General features: G+C 35.9%; 1 long non-coding RNA gene across 1 annotated transcript in view; it reads left to right on the forward strand.

The window, feature by feature from the left end:
- The first annotated feature begins 2,687 nt into the window (after positions 1 to 2,687).
- LOC138168647 (uncharacterized) overlaps positions 2,688 to 11,860 on the forward strand; it is a 74,430-nt gene continuing 65,257 nt past the window's right edge. The window contains exon 1 of the long non-coding RNA XR_011170170.1: positions 2,688 to 2,903. This is a non-coding gene — a long non-coding RNA (uncharacterized lncRNA). The remainder of the gene's footprint in view (positions 2,904 to 11,860) is intronic.

Raw genomic sequence — 11,860 nt, forward strand, 5'->3', positions numbered from 1 at the left:
CTCTCAAAGAGCTTACTTTGTGTGAAGGTAGAAAAAGATGCCTAGATTAGGAAAGACAAAGTCATTTCATAAGAGAAGAGCATTATCAAGTGGGAGAATAGAGAAAGGTCTTATGTAGGAGGCAGCAATTGAGTTGAGCATTGAAGGAAGTCAAGGATTCTCTAAAGCAGAGGTGAAGAGAAATTATATTTTATGTAAGGGAATTGGATTGTGCCAAGGTAGATCATATCATGATGATTCCATATGAATAAAGTAAAATACAAATAAGTTCTGGAACATGGTCAATGAAAAACCAAAACAAGATTAGAACCAAGAGTTCCAGATTCCTTTCCACTCTACCATTCTCTCTCTTTCATGGGTGCAACTCTTTGTTCTACATGTTATAAGGCAAGAGTGTTCTTCATTTTCTTTTTAATTAAATTTTTTTTAATTTAAGTTGCATTTAATTAAATGAAACTTTACAAATTCCTTTCTAAGAAGGCCCGAAGGTCATAGGATTCAGAATTAGAAGACATATTTGATATTGCCCTGTCCAACCCCCACCATCCAACCCCATTTTATAGATGACAACATTGAAGAGAGGAATTGATTTGTCTAGGGTCTCACAGGTATCTGAAGTGATATTTGATTCTAGGCCCTCTGATGACAAATCCAATGCCTTTTCTAAATTTTGACCTTTTTGGTCAAACATTTATAAAAAGGAAATTTAAATGAGCACAAAAGACATTCTGAAAGTGATCCTGAAATACCAAAGTGTTTAAGCTCAGTAGAACATTCAGCTATCCCAAACCCAGGTGTGAAATCTTCCATGTATCCAGATATTCCTGTCCCTGGGAAGGTGAAGGATGGTAGCGGGTGTTGGTTTTGCTTCTATGGATTCCAACTATTCCTGCAGTTCTAGGAGCCAAATGGTGAGACTGGACTTGGAAATGGAATTCGTCAACTTTTGTCCATCCTCATGACCAACTCTGAGCTCTGACTGATGGTATTTATTCCCTTTGAAAGTTTAGAAGCACTATGAAAATGATGAGCAAGCAGTCTTCAGAAAAACCTGGAAAGACTTATATGAACTGATGCAGTGAAATGAGCAGAACCAGGAGAACATTGTACACAGTAACAGCCACATTGTGTGATGACTGACTTTGACAGACTTGGCCCTTCTTAGAAATACAAGGATCTAAGACAACTCTAAAAGGCTAATGATGTAAAATGTTATCCACATGCAGAGAAAGAACATTGGAGTCTGAATGCAGATGGAAGCACACTATATGCTTTTTCTTCTTGTTTCTTCTTTCTTGTTCGTCCCATTAGTTAGAACTAGCTTCTTCACATCATGACTAATGTGAAAATACATTTAATATGAATGTATAAATAGAGCCTATATCAGATTGCATACTTTCTTGGGGAGGGGGGAGGAAGAATGGGGGGAAAAATTCAAAATCTTACAGAAGTAAATGTTAAAAACTAAACATAAATAAATTTTTAAAAAAAGTTTGGAAGACTTCAAAAGCAATCTCTTCAAAACTCCCTAGCCTTGTTTATTCAATAGATATTTGAGCACCTACTATGTGCAGGAATTCTTCTAGGCCTATGAGAAACAGAGTAATTGATAAACTGCAGTCACTCTCACATATTCCCTCCCACCCCAGTGGCATTTCTCAATTTGGACTTGATTTTTTTTCTGTGATATAAATGCTTTTCTGTATTGCTGGATTTAATCTTCCAGAATATAATAAATAAATTTTACCTTTGTGGGTATGAGTGGTAGGTATTGAAGCAGGGATGGTGAGAAGAAGGGGAGGTTAAGGAGATAGGGGAGAAAAGAGAGGAGATGAGAGAAGCCAACAGACAAAGACAAAGTAATTTGTGTGAAGGAGGCATTTCTTGTTTATGAGATATGACTTCACTAACTAGCTGATAATATCTCATCATATAAGATGCTGCATTAGATTCTAGTAGAATTAAGATAGCAAAAATCATGATCTCCCAAACATTTTGTCCAAACACTTTGACCATGGGAGTTTAAGCATTTCCACAGGCAGCTTCAACTTATATGACCAGCATTTAAACAGAAGATAAGCTAAGATCACATTATTCTTATCAGCTTTAAAGGGCTGACATTTTCCTAAGGATGAGAAGTTCTCCTATGTATTAATTAGGCCTTGGCACAGGCTATTTCAGGTAAGTCATTCTCCTGGACCTATCTTGCCCTGTGCCCTCCTTTTGGTGGGATATTAGAATTTTACAACAGGGGTTTGAAAAAAATCAGCAATAGGCTCACCTTGGTCTTAGACTATCTTCCCTGAGGCTTCATAATGGTCTTATTCTGCTATGAGCAGTAGCATTGTATGTCAAGGAAAGACCTTGGAAATGGAACTTTAAGGACCCAGGTTTGAATGTTACACTGGTTCTGCAGATGGCCTGGGATTTTGTGTAAAGGACTGCAGGTCACTTTTTTCTTTTGTGTAAAAATCAAGGAGTTGAACTAGTGTCTCGTTTTTGTTCTAGCTCTCCAGTCCTTACATACAATGATGCATTTTGATGTTTTTGTTTGTGGGGTTTTGTTGCTGCTCTTCTTCACCTGTATGACTCAGAATGTACTAGCTATCCAAGTGGCTGTGATGAAACTCACATGAGTCACCTCGCTTTACCCCCTATCTTGGCCCACAGAACCTCCTACTGACTCATTCTCAGAGGTTCTCAGGCTCTGTGCCATCTTAACCAGATAGGTTTCCTGGGAGGAAGAAACTACCATAGAAGGAAAAAAAAAAACGTCAATCTCACAGGATCCTAGATGTGCAGCTGGAAGTGACCTTAGAGAACCACTGATCCAACCTCCTCATTTTACAGATGAAGAAAAAGGAAGCCAAGAGGGGGTTAGTGACTCACCCAAAGCCACACAGGTAATAAGTAGCAGAGTTGGGGTTATTGTTTTTCTCGTGATTTCAAAGCTTTCAGTTTTGCCCTTCTAGTTATGTGGAAAATGACTTACTAGCAGCACTTATTTTGATGGATTTATGCTTAAATCCTAATCAATATTCAGGGATCAAATTAGAATTTGTCCAAAGGGATATTTTCTGTGATTTGGGGCATATACAGGACTCACATTATTCCTACATCAGCATACTACATAGTAATAATTGTTGTTATTTATATAGATACCTATTTATCATTTCATCCTGACAAAAATCCTTTGCATGATGCAGCCATTATTATTTCCCCAGTTTTATGGCTAAATTGACCAACAGACATTTGCTATTTTATTTGCTGATTTCAACATATTATTTTAGTGGTTTAAAAATATTTATTATCATTATTATTTATTATTATTATCATTATTTATTACTATTATTAAGGACCTACTTTGTTTTAGATACTAAGCAAGGCATTAGGGATACAGAGGCACAAGTCAAACAATTTCTTCCTTCCAGGAGTTCACCATTTAGTCAGGGAGTCAATGTACTAGTATGCACAAAATAGACATGATTTGGTGGGAAAGATGAGGGACACTCCTAGCTGTGGTGGGTTTCATGGAAACCTTCTTAAAGAATGGGGGCTTGAGCCAAGCCTTGAAGGAAACTATCAATTTTAGGAATCAGAGGTAAGAAGAGACTACATTCCAAGCATGAGGACAGGAGGTGGGGGACAGCCAGTGTAACATTATGAAGATTAACACAAATGGAGCAATCTGTATTAGGAACAATAAAAAGGCCAACTCGGCCAGTTTGCGGTATATATGAAGGGAAGTAATAATACATAAGTTGAGAACAGGTTGTAAGGATGTTTAAATGGTGCATGGGAGATTATATTTGATCCTAGAGTGGATATTGAGTCATTGGAGGTTTTTTAAGAGGACAGTAACATGCATCGTCAAACCCATGCTTTAAGAAAATCACTATATCAGCTAAATGAAGGATGGGTTGGAGAAAGAAGAAAATGAAACATGGAGACCAATTAAAAATTACTGAAATGGTTCAGGTGAGAAATTATGGGACTGAACTAGGATGATAGCTATATGAGTAGGGAGAAAGGAGGTATGTGAGAAATGTGTGGGCAGAAACATCATGATTTGAAAACTTTTTGGATATGTGGGATGGGTGAGGGTAAAGAATCAATGATGAAACAGAATCTAGACCAATGGAAAGGTAGTAGAAATAGAAATAGGGAAGTGTGGAAAAGGACTGAGTTTGGGTCCAATGATAATGAAATATGTTTTGTAAATGTTCAAGTTGAGATATCTATGGGACATCCACTTTGAAACATCCACTATAGACAATTGGAGACACAAGAAAATGCTCAGGAGTGATACTAGGACAGGAGATATATAGGTATAGATATGTTATATGTATATATTTTATACACATATATATTTGAATATATATGTGAATGTATATACACACAAAAATATATGTATATATTTCTGAGAGTCATCAGCATATTGATAATTAAACCTAAAGGAGATGGTGACTGTCATAGCTAAAATCCAGAGCTCCCACATTTCAAAAAAATCTGGAAGCATACAAAAAGAAGCAGTTCAAGTATCAAGACATCATAATAAGTATAGCAAAAGATTGCAGTTTTTATTGTAAATGAAATGTCTTAGAATACAATCCCCCCCCCAATCAAAATAATTAAGTTTGCAACCATGAATAACTTACCCCGAATACTTAAATGCAATCCTACAGAGAAAAACATGGATCTTAAATGGAATCAAGGATACAGTCCTCTGGCAAAAAGCAAGGGATGAACAGAACCTCTGAAGTACAAAAACAAGAATTAAGAGAACTCTAAGAAGGTACTTTTATTTAGGTATTTGGAAAGAGCTGTGTCATAATGTAGTGCTAACATTCAAATGGAAGGGAAAGGAAACAAGTGGTCCTCCAGAACTGTTATATCTTCAAATGGTATTGATGGAGTTAAATAAGAAAAAAGAGGGGTAGGTTGGTTTTATTCTGAGAATTTTAAGAGGGAAGAAAGAAGCAAAGAGAGGAAGAAAAAGAAAATGGAACTTGATGTTTCTTATAATTAGGATACTAGGAATAATATACAAATACAGTAGAAAATTTAAGGGGTATGGGCATCAGAAACACATAATTCTTATTTGAAATGGCCAAAGAGAATTGAATGCATGTACATAGGCATGCACATACACACACAGAGACACACATTTAATTGTAGAAAATATCTAACTCAGTAAAAAGAAAAAAACAGGGATAAGAAGGTGGAGTTAAGAAAGCTGATAATGCAAGAAAGAAAATAGAAACAAGCAAAACAAACTTCCTGATACTAAGGAGAAATTTAAAGAGGAAAAAGCAAAGCAAATAACTAGAATCTCAGGGGATGATCATCAATGGGAGAATGCCTGGAAAATTTTTGTCATATGCCTATAAAAGAACATTAATGCACCATAAGAAATTATGAAAGAGACAATTTCAGATAATTCTAAGTAGTTTGGATTGATGTCAAGTGAAGTAATCAGAACCAGAAGGAAAAAAGTATATGAAGATGATGATATTATAAAGAAAAACAACTTTGAAATATTTAAGAACTCTAATGACAATCATGTCCCCAGAATATATATGATGAGGTGTGTTACCTCCTTGACAGAGACTCAAGATGAAGAAATAAACGTAAGTTTTAGATATGTTTGGATATTTTTTGTTGTTTTACTATACTTATTTATCACAAGAATTTCCCCCCATTCTCCAGGCTTTTAATTAGGGAAGTATGTGGTTTGAGGGGGGGGTTAGCAGTAGTGATGACAAAAAAGGAGGACATGGGACCTTTGTTTAAAATGCACAGAAGAAATTTTAAAAGAAAGTACAGATAAAAAAGCGGGAGAATTTTGAAAATGAAATTAATTCATTATATACTTTTATAAAAGCAAGAGGCATAAAATGGAGATTTATAATTCTAATATGATTCTCTCTTTTCTTGCTGTTAAAGTTTAGAATAAAAAATACAATTAAAAAAATCTTTACTATAATCTTAAATATCCTGTCTCAGAAAGCTAGACTTAGAGTAGTATCTTTCTGGGAGAAAAAAAAAAGTGGCAGATGAAAGGAGAAAAAAAAGACAAAGAGATGCCGAAGTTACCATCATAGAACTTCCTGATGCCCCTCCCAGAAGTGGGCACATCACGTCTCCACGTACCAAGAAAAGACAGTAATAGAAACTACTATTTGGAAGATCCAAGGGAAAACACATCTCATAATTCTGCACAATTGCCTGGACATATGCCATGTCAAAATAGGTGCTTGAAATTGATTAATTTGAAAAATTGCTTTGATTTTGCACAGACAGACAAAGCCCCGAAAACCTACTACTTATATTTTCCACATGTTATAGACTCCCTGCCTCTGGTGAAAAGTCTCTCATGATTTAGTACATTTAACATCAAGAAAATAGAATAAATAGAAACTTTGTTCTTCAAATAGTAACATTTAGAAATGTTAAGCATATGAACCTTACTCTCAATGGATTTGGCTCAAAGAAAGAATAATATGCACATAGTTGGATATAGAAATCCATCTTACCCTACAAGAAAGTAGGAGGGGAAGGGGATAAAAGAAGAGAGCTGATAAAAGGGAGGGTGGTTTGGGGGAGGGGGTAGTCAGAAGCAAAACACTTTTGAGAATGGACAAGGTGAAAAGAGAGAGAGTAGAATAAATAGGGAAAATAGGATTTAGGGGTATGTACAGTTTATAATCATAACTGTTAAAAATTTGCTTTTTACAGCAAGGTTCTCTGATATTTTCTCAGACATTTCTCATTCCTCAAATATAGATAATTAAATCAAATTTATAAGTATATGAGCCATCCCCCAATTGATAAATGGTCAAAGCATATGAACAAGCAGTTTTCAGATGAAGGAATCAAAGCTATCTATAGTCATGAAAAAATGCTCTAAATCATTATTGATTAGAGAAATGCAAATCAAAACAACTTTGAGGTTCCACCTCATATATATCAGATTGGCTAAAATGACAGAAAAGGAAAATGACAAATGTTGGAGGAGATGTGGGAAAATTAGGACACTAAAGCATTGTTGGAATATTTGTTATCTGAATCAACCATTCTGAAGAGCAATTTGGAGCTTTGCCCAAAGGGCTAAAAAACTGCAAAACTTTTGACCCAGCAATACCACTACTAGATCTGTATCCCAGAAGAGATAAAAACAAAAAATAAAAGGATCTATGTGTACAAAAATATTTATAGATTTTCATTTTGTGGTGGCAAAGATTCTGGAATTTAGGGGATGCCCACCAATTGGACAATGGCTGAAAAAAGTGTGGCTTATGATTGTGATGGAATGATATTGTGCTATAAGAAATGATGAGCAGGATATTTTCATAAAAGAACTGAAAAGACTTACATGAACCAACGAAAAGTGAAATGAGCAAAACCAGGAGAATATTGTCCAACAGCATTGTATGATGATCAACTTTGAATGACTTAGTTATTTTCAGGATTACAATAATCTGAGACAATTCTGAAGGATTTATGATGGAAAAAAAGTGCTATTTACCTCCAGAGAAAGAACTGGTGAAGTCTGAATGCAGATAAAAGCATACTTTTAAAGACTTCATTTATTTTTCTTGTTTGTTTGATCTGTTTTTTCTTTCACAATGTGACTAATCTTGGAATACATTCTATATGACTGTATAACCTATATCAAATTGCAGGGGAAGAGGAAAGGAGAGAATTTGGAACTCAAAATTTTAAAAACAAATGATAAAAATTGTTACATGGAATTGGAAAAAATAAAATGTTAATTTTATTAAAAAAACAAACAAGAAATGTCAATCATAAATCATATAGTTTGCCTAGCACACAGCTCCAATTACATCCCTCTTCTCATAAACCTTCAATGGCTCCTCAGTGCCTCCATGATAAGGCCCCTTATTCTACTTACATTGAGAAGCAGCATTGTGGTTTGGAAAGAGCACTAAGCATGAGTTGGAATCCCATACCATTTTACCTATTAGCGCCTCAGTAAGACTTGAGTAACTGTAAAAGAGGGAACATCAGTATATACCATACTGGGCTGTGAAAATCAAGTATAAACCCAAATGGCGAAACACAGTACAGACCTAATTAATTTTTATTAGTGCCTTCACAGTCTCATTTCTACCTGTTCCCTTCTTTGAACACTACCCCCCAACTAAATTCTATTACTCACTATCTCCAAAATGATGCTTGTTTTGTTACCTCATCTTGTCTCTGCCTGTAATCCCTTTTTCTCACGTCCTAGAATATGGACATTTTCTGCATTCAAGGTCCAGCTTAAATATCTCCTCCTTCACAAACCTTCCAGACCAGGTGTTGACTAGGTCTCCTCTGGCCTTTGATAACACTTTGTTGTAATAGTGTGCTAGAGAATCATGCATTGTATCATGCAGACAACCTGATCTTACATGGACTTCTGTATATATCTCATCTCTCCTACTTGACTCAAAGTTTTTAAGGGAAGAGAATGAATGAATGAACTAACAAAAAAATGGAATAAACGAACGATTAAATGAATGAGTGAAAAGGTATTTATTTATTATTCTGGGCAGAGTATTCTGCTTAATGGCTAGGGATACAAATGAAAAATCAGCTAGGAGTTACAGTGGAAAGAGAGTTGGACCTGGAGTAAGGAAAACTCATCTTCCTGAGTTCAAATCTGGCCTCAGACACCTACTAGTTGTGTGACCCTGGGCATGTCACTTAACCCTGTTTGTCTCAATAGCCTCTGTCAAATGAGATAAAGAAAGAAATAGCAAACCATTCCAATATCTTTGCCAAGAAAACCTTAAATGGGGTCATAAAGAGTCAGACATTACAAAAACAACTGAAAAGCAATAAGGCCCCAAGAATCCAAGTTCAATGCTCATTATATGAGAAAGTATTGTTTTTCTTCTTAGATTCGGCACTAAGAGGCCAGGACTTGCTATGTTTTCATTATAAGGGTAGTATTTAAAAGAAATATTAAGAGTTACCTGAAGCCTTAGTTTTATTCAATTATCATAATCTACCTAACCCAGATGCATAAAAGCATCTACTCCCTACTACGTACTTCAGGTAAGATCATTCATATTTTATCCTCACACTCTTACCCTGCATTGTTACTTTAAATTGTGGGCTTTCCTCATATTGGTTTCAAATGGGAGGGAGACAAAGTTGAAACAAACAAAATTAAGCAAGAATTGAGAATGGGCTCCTTTCATTGTAATTAATAGGTCATTAAGCATTCATCCCTTTCCCTATCTCCATTCTTGTTCTTTAAAACATGATACTGCAAAAGCCGAGAATAATCATCTTTCTCCTTATCTTCCTTTAAAATTAAAAAAAATTCATCTCAGTTTTTACAGGTGCAATACTTTCCTGAGGTCCCTCCTGCTCCCAAACCACAGCTGAGTTAAAATGAGGCCAAGTTATTTTGCTGGAGCTCTCTCTGGCAATTGTGGTACATTTTTCCAACTGTTTATTAAGCTCCACTGTGGCCTAAAGGAATTCTCCTTATTTGAGTGCAATAAACCCATTACCGAAAGGCAATGGAAATAGAATAATTTATAGGCATTAAGAATCAGAATAATGTCTGTTTTATGAATTATGAGTTCCATCACTTAATGCCTTTGGCTGGTTCTCTTTTGCTAATTTCGCTCATGAACTTGGTTTGCCCCTGATCCAGTACAGAAGAGAGGAAAGCCTTTGGAAAATTCTGTCTTATTAGAGCAAGCAGCTTTTGGAAATGAACACATTGATTGAGATGTGAGACTGGCAGGAAACAGGAAAATGACTAACAAACAATTGTAATTTTACTTTTGTATTGCAGAAGGAAGTAATATTTGCAGGGCCACCCTTTATAAAACTCCCTGGAGGTAGCTGATAGTGAAGTGAATAGAGCATTGAGAATTGAGTCAGCAAAAGCTGAGTTCAAATCAGACCTCAGTTACTTATTAGCTGTGTGACCTTAGGCAAGTCACTTAACCTCTGCTTGCCTCAGTTTCCTTGACTGTAAAATGAGAATAAACATAACACCAATATCTCAGCATTGTTGTGAGAATCAAATAAGATGATATTTGTAAAACATTCAGTATAATTCTTGGCACATAGCAAGCTATATAAATATTAGCAATGATTGTTGTTATTATTTTTAAAAAAGCACTTAGCACAATTCCTGGCACATAATAAGCACTGTATAAATGCTTACTTTTTTCTCTTCCCCCTACTTAACTAGCTGCTGCTCCTCACAACTGACTTGTGCAGGACTTGTGAGGCATTGTGATATAAGGAAAAGAGAATTGCCTAGAGAGTTAGGGCTATACAATGAAAAAAACAGTGAATCTGGAGTTAGAATACTTGGGTTCAAATGTTACCTCTGATGCTTACTAAGCTTACTTATATGACCTTGGGAAAATAATAACCTCAGTTTACTTATGTATAAAATGAGATAATAACCCCTGAGGTCCTTTCTAGCTGTAGATCTATGATCATATAACCTGAATTATAATTCCACCTCTTATACTTACTAACTTGCCATCTCTGGGTCTCATATTATCAGTAAAATTAGGGGAATGGATTAGACATCCTCTGAGGTTCCTTTCAACTCTAGATCCATGGCCCTGTGACTACTATCATCATAAATTGTCCTATGATGGAAAACATTCTATGAAGGAATGAGCATTCCCCAACTGATGGTGGATAGAGTCTTACTCACTATGGCAACCTAATAGTGCCTGAAAATATTGATCACAGAAGTTTGTGAGAGGGAAAGAAGGAAAAATAGCTTTGAATTAGAAAGAAATGGAGGATTTGGTTTAGGTAAGACCCAGAAGAGCATGAACTGGGTTTTTATCTTAATTCAGCATAACATGGTGGTTGACCACACAGCAGATCCAAGTCCAGTAAAAAAAAGTAGATAGTGACTATTCTCAAGAATGTCACATTCTAATGGAGGAAACAAGACATGGAAGGTTTCACCTACAAACCAGATGAAAAAGTTCCAGGATCCTTCAGATGCAGAGGCAAAGCAGATGATAATTCCCCTTCTTTATTTTTTTAAAATAATTAATTTATTTTTAGTTTTCAACATTAATTTCCACAAGATTGTGAGTTCCAAATTTTCTCCCCATCTCTCCCCTCCCCCTCAAGATGGCATGCATTCGGATTATCCCTTCCCCCAGTCTACCCTCCTTTCTATCACACCCTCTCTTGTCCCCTTCCCCTTTATTTTCTTGTAGGGCAAGATAGATTTCTCTACCCCATTACCTGTATATCTTATTTCCCAGTTGCGTGTAAAAACAATTTTTAATATTTGTTTTTAAAACTCTGAGTTACACATTCTCTCCCTTTTCCCCTCCTCACCCACTCTCTTTGAGAAGGCAAGCAATTCAAGACATGTTATACATGTGTAGTCACCCCAAAACACTTCCATAATAGTCATGTTGTGAAAGACTAACTATATTTCCTGCTCCCCATTTATTCTGTTTTCTCTTTGAGCCTGTCCCTTTTTGAAAGTGTTTGCTTCTGATTACCCCTACCCCAATCTGCCCTCCCTTCTATCATCCCCCCTAACTTTCCTGTAGGATAACATACCCAATTGAGTGTATACAGTATTCCTTCCTAAACCAAATCTAGTGAGAATAAGGTTCACTCATTCCTTCTCACATCCCCCCTTTCCCCCTCCATTGTGAAACCTTTTCCTTGCCTCTTTTATGTGAGATAATTTACCCCATTCTATCTCTCTTTCTTCTGCCAATATATTCCTCTCTCACCCCTTAATTTTTTTTAATTATCATCTCTTCATATTCAACTCACCCTGTGCCATCTATCTATCTATCTATCTATCTATCTATCTATCTATCTATCTATC

Source organism: Petaurus breviceps, unplaced genomic scaffold, assembly GCF_028583685.1.
Source record: "Petaurus breviceps papuanus isolate PSGF00001 unplaced genomic scaffold, PetGlider_PUasm1.0 37, whole genome shotgun sequence".
Taxonomy (NCBI): domain Eukaryota; kingdom Metazoa; phylum Chordata; class Mammalia; order Diprotodontia; family Petauridae; genus Petaurus; species Petaurus breviceps.